We start from the raw sequence: 13,969 nt of genomic DNA, 5'->3' as shown, positions 1-13,969 counted from the left end.
GAGTCACCATTCTCCAAGGTAATGGTGCCGACATTACATTAGTGAAAGGTACGAATTGTTTCCCAAATACACTGCAGACACCATCACTGCTCATCTAGCCAAAGCAGAATAGGGTATTGCATCTGTAATGGGACACAGGTGGAAGACAGAAAATGATGTATACTAGGTTCTGCATGTGCAATCCTGTTTATTGTGCTGTAATAAGAAACCCAAAGCACAAGACATTAGTATATTCACGTATTATTACTTCTCATTACATTTGAATCCACATCATTTTGCTCTCAATATTTTAAGTTAAGAGCAAAAGGCAACATACATTTCTATACATTTTTAACTGTGGAAAAAAGTGCAAATTTGCAGCAGTGTCTCAGAAAAACGTTAGGAACATTAAGTCATGCATTTAGAATGTAAATAACTTGTGATAATCTTAGTTTTTAAGGAATATTAGTCATCTGTTTCATTTTATAATCTTTGTGTGTATCTAAAATGGAACTTCTGTCAAACAAAACTGTTAACATATTTAGTAATGATTCCAAACAGTCATCAAAAAATATTTAGTTTACATTCTTGTTGGATATTATAGCCTGGCTGGCTTATGAAGCTATGAATGGTATGTACTGTTATTCCATCAAACTCTACAATAATAAAGCCGCATCCATATTTTTATAGTTCTATAAAGAACACATTACAGAATGAGGCAGATATATTAAGTGACTCAGTTCCTTATAGAGGGATGGGGGAGAATTCTCATTCTCTTACATATCTCAAATACTTTCTGATACAAACTGAGTGGTGAGCAAAAACAGTTTGAACAAAAATGTAATCAACTTTTAATTCAAAAAGTCAATCAACTTGTATGTATGAAGGCTTCCATTTTAAGCTAGGAATAGGAAAAGAAAACTTCAGGGCTGCGTCAATGTTTCAAGCAAAATATGCTTTTGTATACACTTTAGAATATTGCAACCGTCTAAAGCAGGGGTGTCTAATTTAAGGCCCCTTGGGTGCTTAGATCTGGAAACAGCAAAGGGTTGGCCTATGGTGCATCTGCCAGTGAAAACAGCTGGGAGGACTGCCCACAGCACTCCAGAGCTCCGTTTTCACTTGCAGAAGATTGCAGGAGACCAGCACAACCAAAACGGGAGCCCATTTTCACTGGCAAGAGTTCTCAGGCCACCATAGGTGCCCCCACATGCATGACATTGAGTTGGCCACACCCACCCTGGCCACGCCTATCCTGGCGGCCTGAGGTCAAACACAATCCCAATGTGGCCCTCAATTAAATCGACTTTGATAACCCTGATCTAAAGGATTGCACATCACTGTGATTTTGTCCTGTTACACAATTCAGTATGGAATTGTACACAATTGGTCTTCATTTTGTAAACTTTTGGCAAGCTATGACTCGCTGCCAAAAGAAAAATCATTTTTAAAAGGATATATTTCACTTGATATATCTGCAGAAACTTCATTAGCAATGCACATAAACAAGATGGAGGATAAAATACATGTTTCTGCATGAAAGGGAAACATTCACACTTTAATGAAACTTTCTGAGCAGCTGAATTATTTTTCTCTAAAACGTTTATAGCAGTATTGAAGGACATTTGATTTATTAACAAACCAAAACTATATTTTAAATATGCTAATAGTTAGAAATGCAGCAGAACTGAAAGTGCCATCATATTATGAAATTTGCTGATTGGAAATACAGTACCATACAAATATATGTTAAATACTATAACAAGAGAAACTTAAAAAGTTTAATTTCCTGCTAAAAACTCACTCAATGACATCATAAAAAACCAATTATATCTGGTCAGAGTCATGTATCTTAGTTTATTTGAATTCTAGACTGAATAATATGTCTCTGCCTCTTGGATCCAGAAGGTTTAGACAAAAAATTATTCCTGAAAGCATTCCTATACTCATTCAGTTTACACAGCCAACTAACGCTCAAATATACCAGCATTTCCAAAATGTTTTGATGTTAAGTTCAATGGTATAACTTAATTATATTTTTTTTAAAGTAATCTATGTTCTTATATAATTTTGTAAAATCAGGCCAATAAAAATAAAATCATAAATAAGCCAGGGTGCTTTTGTTTTTGTATCAAGTTTGTAATAAAAATTACAGACCATATTGATATCTATCTGTATAATTCTGTTTCAATGGTCTGCTAAAGCATTTACTGATAAGGTCACTTTTCGATCCATGGGTGAACAATGGTTGAAGTACAGTGTAAGTGTGCTATACTACTAATAAGATTTATAAAAGATGAAATATATATTCAAAGGTAACCAAGTGAACACGTATATAGCTAAAACAAATTCAAAATACATAACAGTAGCCTTAAAAAAGCACTGCTCAATTTCTGCTTTCTGGAAATAAGGAAATAGGGGCATTATGAAATAAATAGTGACTGAATTTTGGCTTGGTTAAGATGGGCATTTTAAAGCTACAACTACAGGTAGTCCCCGACTTATAACAGTTCATTTAGTGACAGTTGAAAGAAACAACGGCGTGAAGTTAAATTAGAAAAATAAATATGATTAAGAGTAAGGGAGATCACACATAGGGAGTTGCATGTTTAAAATAACATTTGTCCAAAAAGAAACAAAATTGATTTGTATAATATTTCATTACAGCAATATTAATAGGAACTGTGTCTTTCCCAAATACTGCTGACTTGTGCTGCTATTGTTCCTGGGAACTTGAGACTTCATTGTTAGCATTTAAAAAGTGATAGTAAGGTTTTTAACGTAGCAGTCTAGTCCTCTTTTTCAATTTCAGGAAACCACTTTTGCAGCTGTTGGAAGAAAATTCTTGGTTTGATCCAGGCCAGGTCAAAGAGCACAGAACAACTGCTTGAAGTGGAAGCGGAATTTATTTTACAGAAGAGGCAGCTTTGCAATTGAAGGTGGCCACATATTGAAAGGCAAGCTTAGAAAGGAAAGTTTGGTCTTTGTTTAGAAAGCATGGGAAAATTATTTGCTTCAGAGGTGGGGAGGGGGCGTTGAGCTGAGTCCAGTAATTCACCTTAATTCTGGAGTCTGGAGAATCTTTAGTGTGTATGTGAACGATTTTCGTATCTTGAAGGGATTTCTTATGGTTTTGACTGAGTTGCTGACATTTGCCTGTCTCCTGGCCAGAGACAGGCTTAGTCAGTTTCAGCCCAAGTGTCAAAACTCTATGAATGGAAAGGTTTAGGAAGTCTTTTTTTTTTTGCTTTATTTATTTATGTTTTATTTATTTATACTGTTGGATGGCCAGGTTTGGCAAGTGGTTTGAGTGACATGGGGGTCTTAGCACACAGCCAAGACCATTTCCTTTGATATGCGAAAATTAGTCTTTTCTGCAAGTGAATAATAGGAAGCATATTCTAGAGTTATGAATATACTTGTAAGGGTTAAGAAAAAAACTCAATTGGGATAGGGATTGATGCAACTTATAAAATTGCCACTTGTGAAATATTATCTAGAATCAATGTGTTTGGTTCTTTGCTTCATAGCACATTCATCACAAATATTAAATATCATTTGTTTCTGTGCCCTATATAAAGTCACATCCCCCCAAATAAACACCTTTTACTTTGCCTGAAGTACTTGTAATTTGGGGATTTGGGGTACAAAATAGCCACTGCAAAGGTATTTCTGTCTCGAATTCAGAGATCAAGGTTCTGCCTCTGAAGTTTTGCCTTTACAAGAAATGTTGTATGGAAGTTTTAACTGGTTACTTCAGGAAAGTAATCTTCAGATTAATCTAAGATACTTTATCAAACCTTTCTTTGATCAATTAAACTTTATAGTTTAATTGTGCATTTTTATGCATATGCCTGTAAATGTAGTTGTTAATAACATCATACTACAATCATCTGATGTTATTGCAAGACAGTTTAGGGATATCTTATCAAACTGGCAGAGCTAATATAGAAAAAAAATGTTGCCTTGGCAGAGCTTTATATCAAATATTTCTCTCAGATGGATAAATCTAATCAGCTCATATATATATATATATAGAAGATACAATATGAAGTGATGTCTTCCAAGTATTTTCTACTAAAATGCTTCCATTTTTCAGCAGACATCTCAATGGGTTGAATCTAAACTTAATGAAGACCTGATTGTGACTAATAAATCCCACTCATTTCATTAAAGTTACTCAAGTGTCTAAATTCATCCTCTTATTCGTAGGATAGAATTGTTGGCAATCACAATCATAGTGATGTCTCTATTGTTTTACTTCAGCCTGGCAGCCTTGAAATATTTTGGATTGCAGGTCTCATACTGACTGGAAATTCTGGGAATCTGTCCAATATATCTGGGGAATGAGTGGCGGAGGGAAAAATCTCTCTCTGTGTCTGTGTTTCTCTCTCTCTTTTTTTTTCTTTTCTTTTCTTTCTACATTCCAATTATGACATATTTCCTTATGACAATATCAGCATGTTCTAATGCATTAACAAATTGCAGTCTTTTGTCATTAGAGCTTTGATTTAATTTCAAGTATGGTCCTCATGATTTAAAGATGTATTTTAAATACATAATTGATTAATGCCTATAATTATTTTTTTAGTATTATAGTCTCTCATTTTTTAAAAAAATATTTTAAGTTTCGTAAGCTTTGCTAATTTGGAAGAATTGTGGGTGTATATTATTTTCTTGGGAAAAGTTGGGATTTACTTGGCTTTAGAATTAAACTCTTTTATATCAACTGATCTTCCATCATGATGAGTAATGCTTTTTCCTGTGCATCTTCCTCTCTGACTCACATGACATGCGAATCACATGATGTGTGAATCACAAGGCAAATTACTCAGTTTTCATTCCTGAATTTTCACCACTCCATTTAGTAAGGAACTGTCCTTTTGTAATAAATTTAGTCCAAGATGTCACCTATTTCCATATGAAGTTAGTGCCTCACTAACATTTCACAATTTGGCCCATGAGTGGCTCTCTGCCCTGGAGTTTTGAATAGGAGGTACAAAAATGAGAACTCTTAAGATTCCTTCCTGGTTTCTTAGAAAAGTTTAAGTAGCTTAAAAATAGGGCTACTGTTCACTTTCTAATTTCATAGCATTTCTAATTTGTTAAGATGTTTCTCATCTTGTGAACAGTAGACATAAAGAGCACTCCATATTTTATCCCGATATATCTAAAAGTTGTTGCTGTTCTTATTAATAACATTATATATAGAACATATATCACTTCAACTGATGAGTAAGTATCCTGAAACGATACGGTAAAGTAGAATAAATGTATAGTCCCAAAACTTCATGAACAGATGGCTCACTTGCTTCTTTGGTTTCTCTTTATCTAGTTTCAGGACTCATATGGAGAAAAGGCCACATTTAGGTCACATTCATGTAGAACTGTTGAAAATTCAAATGGGTTCACAAATCTTTAAGCATCATTCTCTCTCTAGACGAGTTTCCTAATTCTGGAAAAACACTACAAACACAACAGTTCCCAAATTGGAATGGACTTTATAATATATAGATCAATGTCGTTACATATTCCAAGATTTTAATAAATATTTCCACTGTACACATCTACCTATTCTACTATCTTTATTTTGGACGAATTAACAACTCTGTTTAAAAGAAAAATAGAACTTATAGTTGAGCTTGACTTATTTTAGAGAGCTTTTAAACAGTTTTTTTTTTCAAATCAAGCACTTTTTATTTCACTTATTCAAACCTGATAACATTCCCAGATCTGAAGTTTCACAGTTGTTAAAGAACAACCTTTATAATAAATTACTTATTCTCAAAATTTTATTTTTAAGAGGTTCATAAGATTGATATTAGCTATATCAATTAATTATATAAACTTAGACATAATATGTAAGAATATATAATAGTTTGATGAACAATTAGCTTACCAGTCCATTCCACAGGATTGTTGACATGATTTTAGACCAGACCTGGGCATTTTACAGACCGTGGGGCACATCTTGCCTATGGGCAGTGCCAGTCTGGTCCGTGGTAATGGTGGTATTGGCAACAAGGTATCAGTGGTGATGGGGCATTGGTGCACCGGCATTGGTGAGGAGGAGGGGTTCTAGCAGGTGGGGCACCAGCAGCGGCAGCCCTCCACAACAATCTCCTGTTGCCCCTTGGAAAATTAATTGCCCACATCTGCTTTAACACAATTAGCCTAGCTTAAGGATACATATGTTCTATTGGGCTAGACCTCTAGACATCAAACAATGTAGACATTCTGCAATGAAGAAACACTAAGTATACCATTATAAGAATAAATTTGCAGCAGACTGATCACAAAATGTGCTAATATGCCTGGCTGTCAGTAGGTGCTGTTTATTTATGAAATTATTTCACTGACCTTTTCATTTTTTGAAAAAAAAATGCTTTTGGAGTCAGCCATAGAGATGAATTTGAAGGAACTATGTAGCAGAGGTTACATAAGCAAGATTTAAGCCTGAGAAACAAAAGGAGAGGGGGGGACCATTAGAAAGAAACACAAAGTGGTTCTGCCTTACCTTCCCGGAATTTAAGAGCAAAGAAAGAACAACACAATCAGGCTTTTGTGATTCTGTTACTACAGCCTATCTACTAGAATTCTAGGTATTATTGAGTCAATTTTCTGATCTGGTCTATCTTGAAGATAAAACATTGTGTGTTACATTTCTGTTTATATAATAATTTGAAAATATCACTTTAATTATATTGTTAGTTGCGAAGTCGTGTCCGACCCATCACAATATATACTAATTTATATTAATTATATAAATGTGAGTTATTCTTCAACAAAGAAAATACTGAATTCAATTTCAAATCAAAAAGACTTCCCTAATAATAATTATTGCAAAATTTGCAAAGGAGTGGCATATATAGCATAACTGTTTATAAACTGCTTAAATCTAGAAACACTGCAGAGCTCCAACATGGAATATTTAGGCCATCAGAAAGGAATCTCTTTGTTTACTTTAATGGAACATGGAAATAGGAATATTCTATTTCTGACGTCTGATAGAGTCCTAATGGATTCTTTTACATTCACCTCACATCCAAGTTAGGAAAATCTTGAAAATTCACATTTGTTTATGCATTTGTTAATAGTGTGAAAGTTGTGAACAATGTATACCTAATATTTACATTAATAACTAATGTCTAATTACTATGGAGTAAACAGAGTCGGTACATGGTTATTTCGATCCTTTATATTTTAAACACATCTATTAGTACGCAACGATAAATCAAAATGTGCTCCTCTTCTTTTTATTCAACCAGTGCCAAATCATTCCTTTTGCAACAACAAGTAAACAATAACTCAGGACAGCATTTATTGCAAGATAGGCTAGACACTACTGCATTTACACTACCACATTCACAACTGGCCAGGCATGGATTTAGTTTGATGGATCATGGAAGTTGCTATTACAGACCTAAACAGAATGGCTAAGCAAGCTATTTCAGGAATAAGAAAAATAGATTTGAAATTTTCTTGTCCCTGTAACTCAATTTCTGGAAAATCTTTGTGTATGAATGAGCCTTCAAAGGAACTAAATAAATTCCTTTCATACCAAACACCTAATTCAACTGTGCTTGACCATGTTCCCGATAAATGTTCAAATACATACCTAAAAGTGGATGTTTCCCTTCATAGAACATTCCTAGGTGATGCATATTTACAAGGGGAATAAAATGTAGCTGTAATGAGTATGAATGGAAACTTAACTCCTTAGCTATTGTAAATTAGCACCAGGCAGGTATTTTCAGAACACAGCCATTTAAGCATTTAAGTATCTGTTTAGCTGATCTTTTATGGCAGCATCCAAGAATCATTTTAGCAGACGACACAAGGGAGGTCAAAGAAGCAAGCTACCACCACATTCCAGAAATTTTAAATGAAAATAGAAAAAGTTATATTCCCACTTGCCTCATGGATAGCCACTAGATATGTCATTCTATAGATTCACTTCCATTAATATATATATATATATGACTTTTGTTGACTTTATTAATAAAATGAGACTAGGAACACCCAAAGACTTCCAATTCCTATATCTACACTGAGTGAAAAATGCAAAAGCTTTGGCACTTAACATCATTGAAATTTTCCACTTCCAAACAAGTTATGCTGTAGAACCCAAGACCAGTTGAAGGTTTCTAATCCTTAGAAGGGGAGAAACTGGAGTTCCTAGATTATATGTCACAGAAGCCCTCCCAAGAAAGAAGCCTCCATGGTTCACTACTGCTTGCTGGAGTCAAACAATAACAAGGTCAGCACAACTCTCCATCTTGCTATTCACAAATGATAAATCAGAATCTTGAAGTCTTGCCGTAATATGGAGTTAAGATGGGTTTAATATATGGTCTACACTGCACTGCAGTAGTTGGGTAATTCTGGGAATGAAATTCCACATATATTAAAGTTGCCAAGTTTGAAAAACACTGGTCTACACAATTATTGTACATTTTCACTAATAATAATATTTTGTGGATAGACATCAGAAAATAACAGCATTAAGATAAATCTCTCAGAAGGAATATTTTACTATCATTTCGCTTTAAATGCTGAATTAACAGGAGCTTGCTGAGAAGACTGCCAAAATAATACGGTTCTTGTAGCCTTTAACACTGGTTTTATTTCATTATATATAGAAATTTATAAAGTGGATCATTTCTGCATAAGTGGCTTTAAAAGTGTCATTTGCACGTTTTTGCCTATTAGCATGAATGCACAAGTTTATTATCCAGTTCCTCCTTTCTATTTTCTTTTTTGTTCCCATTTCCCTTTTTTCATTCTTTACATCATGTTTCTTTAACATCTGCTAGCTTTCTTTCACAAAGGTTAATACCTAATCACTGGAAAAGACTGGAAGAAATTTATCCACAACTTTGCATCATTCATAAAATTTTGGGATGAATACATTGATGCAATAAAACGTTTTGTGCATGATTTGAAACAGGGATGTCTAGATTTCAATTAAAGATTTCGTGGCTTTGATTTTAAAAAAAAGTCTGGAGCTGAAAAAAAAAGTTAGTGGTTGGTTCAAATGAAACAAGAGTATTCCATATTTTAAAATTCTCATAAACCGCATGCTATGGGTGAAAACCATTTTGAATGTCAAGATATCTTTGGAATGGACTATGTCTAGTATACAGGAACAATTTAGGATTGCCAAATATTCCTCTTAATAACGAGTGTGATTGCCACATGGAACTTGTATGGGAAAAATATGGGAGGGTAATTTGTTTCTTTTCCCTGTAAATGCAATATTAAATATGAAACTGAAGCCACTTATTGTGTGGCTTTTGGTTTTATTCAGCTCAAAAGCCTAGTCCCATTGTTGTCAGACTCTTGTGTTTGGGAATTCAGAATAATATTCTGAATGTTATTGTGACAAGTGAGATCTCTGGAATGGAATACGTTATATATTAAATAGTTTTTTATACACACACACACACACACCACAATCATATTTATAGAGGACCTTTTTTATGGGAAATTCCTTTATTAAAATTTAAGCGTATATTGTCCTGAAATCCTAACAACAGTAGATTTGGGACAGAAGTGACACGAACAATACAGAGAGAAGGCCAAAAAAAATATTTTAATTTACTTTTTTCACTTTTCTGTGACCTAGGTTTTCTTTCCTATTTTTGAGTTAGTTTAAAAAGTTTTCCCATCACTAGGCAATTTTGCTTTTCTTTCCCATGACCCAAATAAATATTGGTCTTTGCAATTTTTCTCTTTTCTTTACTTAGTCTTCATTCAGCATGACCTCTTAATTTTTTTTAATGGAATGTAAAAGGCCTTAGATGTCCTTCCAAGAGATATATAGAAATTTATTCCAAAGAGAAACATCTTTTAACTAGGAGATAGATTAGCCAAGTATATGTCAGTAGAAATTTCAGACCTTCTGCGGTGTGATTAATGAATGTGCAATATAGTGGTGGAACAAAAGCTAAACAATGCTTAACAGAAAGATTATTTTAAAAAAAATATTGGTAATTAGTTAATTTTAATAAATACATTGTCATTTATCAGTTGTATTTTCCCACTAAAGAGTGTTCAGATTTATGATATAGGTGTTTTTAGCATATTTTCATTTTATATGGGTCAGATAATTATGGCTGGAATTTTAATAAAGTTTCAGATCCTTTGATCATAATTAAGTTTAATTTTGTACTTAAAATATTATAAACTTATACATCAAATCAGTTTACCAGCTAAATGACAATCCTTAAATCCTTTAAATCCTTTAAATCCTTTAAATCTTGTAAATCCCTTAAATCCTTCTTAAAAGAATATGGATTATAGATTAGTTTATATACATAGAAACTCTGTGATTCTAATGGTGGTTTGAAACACCTTTAAGACATACATACATATATATTGCATTTGTGCTGATAAATAAATAAAGGGAGACTAGTATAGATCTATTTCAAGACATTTAGCTCTCATCAGCTAGCCATACCCTTACAGGGATTTGAACCTGGGGTGTTACATGTTAGGCAGTTGTATTATCCACTAAGCCACAAACTCTCCTCCCACATCAGCTGAGCCAAGGAAATAAGTAAGTGTTATATCAAAGCACCCGGTGTGCCTAAATATGTGAGGGAGCATACTGCTTCTTTTTTGCCTTTCAGCTTCACCCTAAGAGCCTTCTAGGCAGGAAACCATTTTTGTGTTGCATTTGTGCTGATAAATAAATAAAGAGAGACTAGTATATCTATTTCAAGCTATTTAGCTCTCATCAGCTAGCCATTTATTTATCAGCACAAATGCAACACAAATACACACACACACACACACACATGTAGATTTTCAATGTGTAGATATGCTGGTCTTGTTGTATTCGGGACTTTTCCCGTGTAAGATTGAGATTGTCTTGGTAACGTTTCAGAGATACATACATACATATACATACATACACACACACATACATAAATACATACATACTTATATGGTTACTTGTGCTTCATGGAAAAAGAAAGATAAATAAAATTCAGACCTCAAATAATACAATTGGATGGGGGAATTAAAGAGATTTTTGGCTGAGGGAACTTTTGAACACAACTACCGTGTTTCCCCGAAAATATGACAGGGTCTTATTTTCTTGTTACCTACAAAATATGACTTGGGCTTTACTATGGGGGGAGGGTTTATTGTTTTGGGGTTGCCGGGCAGCTGCTCTCTTGTGAGCGGGCTCCCAAAGAGCCGGGCACAGCCTCATGGGCGAATGGCTGTGTTGCGCTGTCGCAGCAGCGCAACACAACAGCCATGAAGCAACCATGCTCACGAGCAGCCACCCGGCAAACCCCCTTTGTAGCCGGGCACAGCGCCATTCACTGACCTAGGGGTATCGCCAAGCCATGTGAGCGCCTGTTCGCTACCGCCTGGCTCCTGTGGCTTGGCGTCTTCCAAATGCCAGTGAATGGCACTCTGCATGGCTGGACAGAGGTGTTGCACAAGCGGCTGTTCCGCTCTCGCTCACCTACCTCCCATTGTATGGCCCAGCTCTCATTATGGAGCCAGGGCACCTATGCCGCCGCCACCATCCCAGCCTGGCTGTTTCTGCGGCTTCCAACCCAAGGCTTTTGGCAGTGGCCGCTCTGGGCACACGCTCTATGGTTGTATACTCTGCAGGCAGCTGGCCCTCTTACATTAGATTATCTATTCTTCTCAGTCTGGTTTTATGAAAAGTAGACAAATATCCAGTACTAGATTGGTGTTTTGTATATTCATTCAGAATTACTAAAATCAACAGACATGATTTTATCAGATGTGAAAAAGCACAATGAAAGTTTGTGACACCATTTTTCTCCAAATATGGATTTTTGTCATATTAGTATAGTATCCAACTCTTTCTATGATATTACAAATTATTCAGTTACAGTATTTGTCTATAAAAATGGCATATGAAGCTAAACAAAGATGCCCTTTTTCTCGTTATATTTAATTTGATATTGATGTCAATGGCCTGCCTTACAGACACACTGAACAGACTTTAATGAATATACGGGTTCACTGAACATAAGACTTTTTAATATGATGTTTACTATGTTTAATTGAAATATATGCATATTACATATCAATACTTTTTAATATTTTGCAGCAGTCTGGTAAATGTAAGTCTCATGTATTTCATACCATTCTATTGGTTCTACTGAAAAATGTAAAGGTAGAGGTTTTGGTTCTACAAACTCTTTTAACTATTCTGGAATGGTGATTCCAAGGAAAGCTGCTTCATAGCTCAATATATTATAAATATATGAAATTGTTTATTCCAAATTAATACTAGTTTCAATATATAGATAGATATAGCAATATAGTAATTAAGTTGCTGGTGCCATTGATGAAACCTGGACTTACTACCCCGTCAACCCCGGAAGCTTACTTTGTGGGATTTTGTGCTGGTCACATTTTTTAGCCCAACCTACCTCTGGGATTATTTATACCCCATACCCCCAAAAAAGGGGGGATGTAGAAGGAAGCACCCAGTACACAGACTTGAACTTCTGAATGAAGGCAGAATATAAATCTAATGAATAAATTGAATTATTTTATTGTTGTAAGGTGGCAGGAGTGATGTAATCAATTGTTATTGTTTGTTTCTTTTGCACTTTTTTGTATTGTTTTACACCCCATTTTGACTTCCTCTGCTGCCTGAATTGGTATTCAGCCAGTTCAGAATGGTTTGGGCAAACCGATAGGTGCTATGCTGTCATATTTAGCCACATTTTTGAGGCCAGGCGCATACGCGGAAGGTACACGTGTGAGCAAAGTGCATACACAGCAAACCAGTGGTAAAAATAAGTGAAACCCACCACTGCTGATTTGTTTTGCTAAGAGCAGGGGTCTTAAGGTTCTCTGTAATTCCGGATACAATTATTGACTCATAGTTTACAAAAAAAAAAAGTATTTTGGAATGTATTAAAGATTAACAAATTTATGGGAGGTGTTTGAATAATGAAATAAATATTTCATTTGAATAACAAATATTTTTGAATAATGAAATAAAACTGCATATACTTCTCTCGCTTTAATTTATTTATACATATATTACACAAATAGAACATATTTGTGTGGCTAAGTTTAACAGAGATGAAACAACAAATTAGTTTTAATCTGTTTGTTACAGTAAAATATCAGCAGCTCTTCTAAACATATGACTTTCATTGAAAGGAAATCAAGATTTTTTTTGTTAAATATCATTTTTAATCTTGATATTGTTTATGAAAACATGTCTTCTTGAGTAAACTTACATTTATATGTGACTAAAGCAGAACTTTGTACCCTATTAAGTAATGTTAGGTTTTTAATTTTTTTTAAAAAAAGTTAAATTTATTTTTAAATGTTCTTATCTTAGAGAAGGAATTATATTGTCTATATCAGTGGTTCTCAACCTGTGGGTCAGGACCCCTTTGGGGGTCAAACAACCCTTTCACAGGCGTCACCTAAGACCATCGAAAACACTTATTTTCGATGGTCTTAGGAACCACCAATTTTATGGTTGGGGGTCACTACAACATGAGGAACTGTATTAAAGGGTCACAGCATTGGGAAGGTTGAGAACCATTGGTCTAAAAACCATCAGTTTATGTGGTTAATGTCTTCATGGATTTGTTTGATTAATTCAGTTAATTTCCAAATGTACATTTAGAAGAAAAATATCTTACACAGAAAGATAGTACTTCTTCAGCCATGCCTTGGTTTATTCATCTTGATTGATTGATTGATTGATTGATTGATTGATTAAATAATTCTAAGGCTATATCATAAATAATTTGAATGGTCTTTCTGTTGCTCAGAACTAAACTCTATTGTGTTCAATTGAGTTATTAAACAGTTTCTACTTTATTCTTAGTGTAGTATTTTATAAATAAGAAGAAAATAAGGCATGTTTTGCCAGTTAAGGAGGCAAATGAAATGATGCCAAGTATTTGTTTTCATAGATATGTATCATTTCAAACCAATGTTAAGACTGTCAAAGATAATTTTA

The 13,969-nt window shown here is 34.4% G+C and overlaps 1 long non-coding RNA gene across 1 annotated transcript in view; it reads right to left on the bottom strand.

Annotated features, from left to right (window-relative positions):
• Positions 1–13,969, bottom strand: part of LOC309390698 — a 279,896-nt gene that overhangs the window by 65,757 nt on the left and 200,170 nt on the right. The window lies entirely within an intron of this gene.

This window comes from Natrix helvetica (assembly GCF_964273705.1).
Source record: "Natrix helvetica genome assembly, chromosome: 4".
NCBI classification, from domain to species: domain Eukaryota; kingdom Metazoa; phylum Chordata; class Lepidosauria; order Squamata; family Natricidae; genus Natrix; species Natrix helvetica.
Note: the sequence above shows the minus strand (reverse complement) of the source record. Positions and strands in the feature narration are given on the sequence as shown.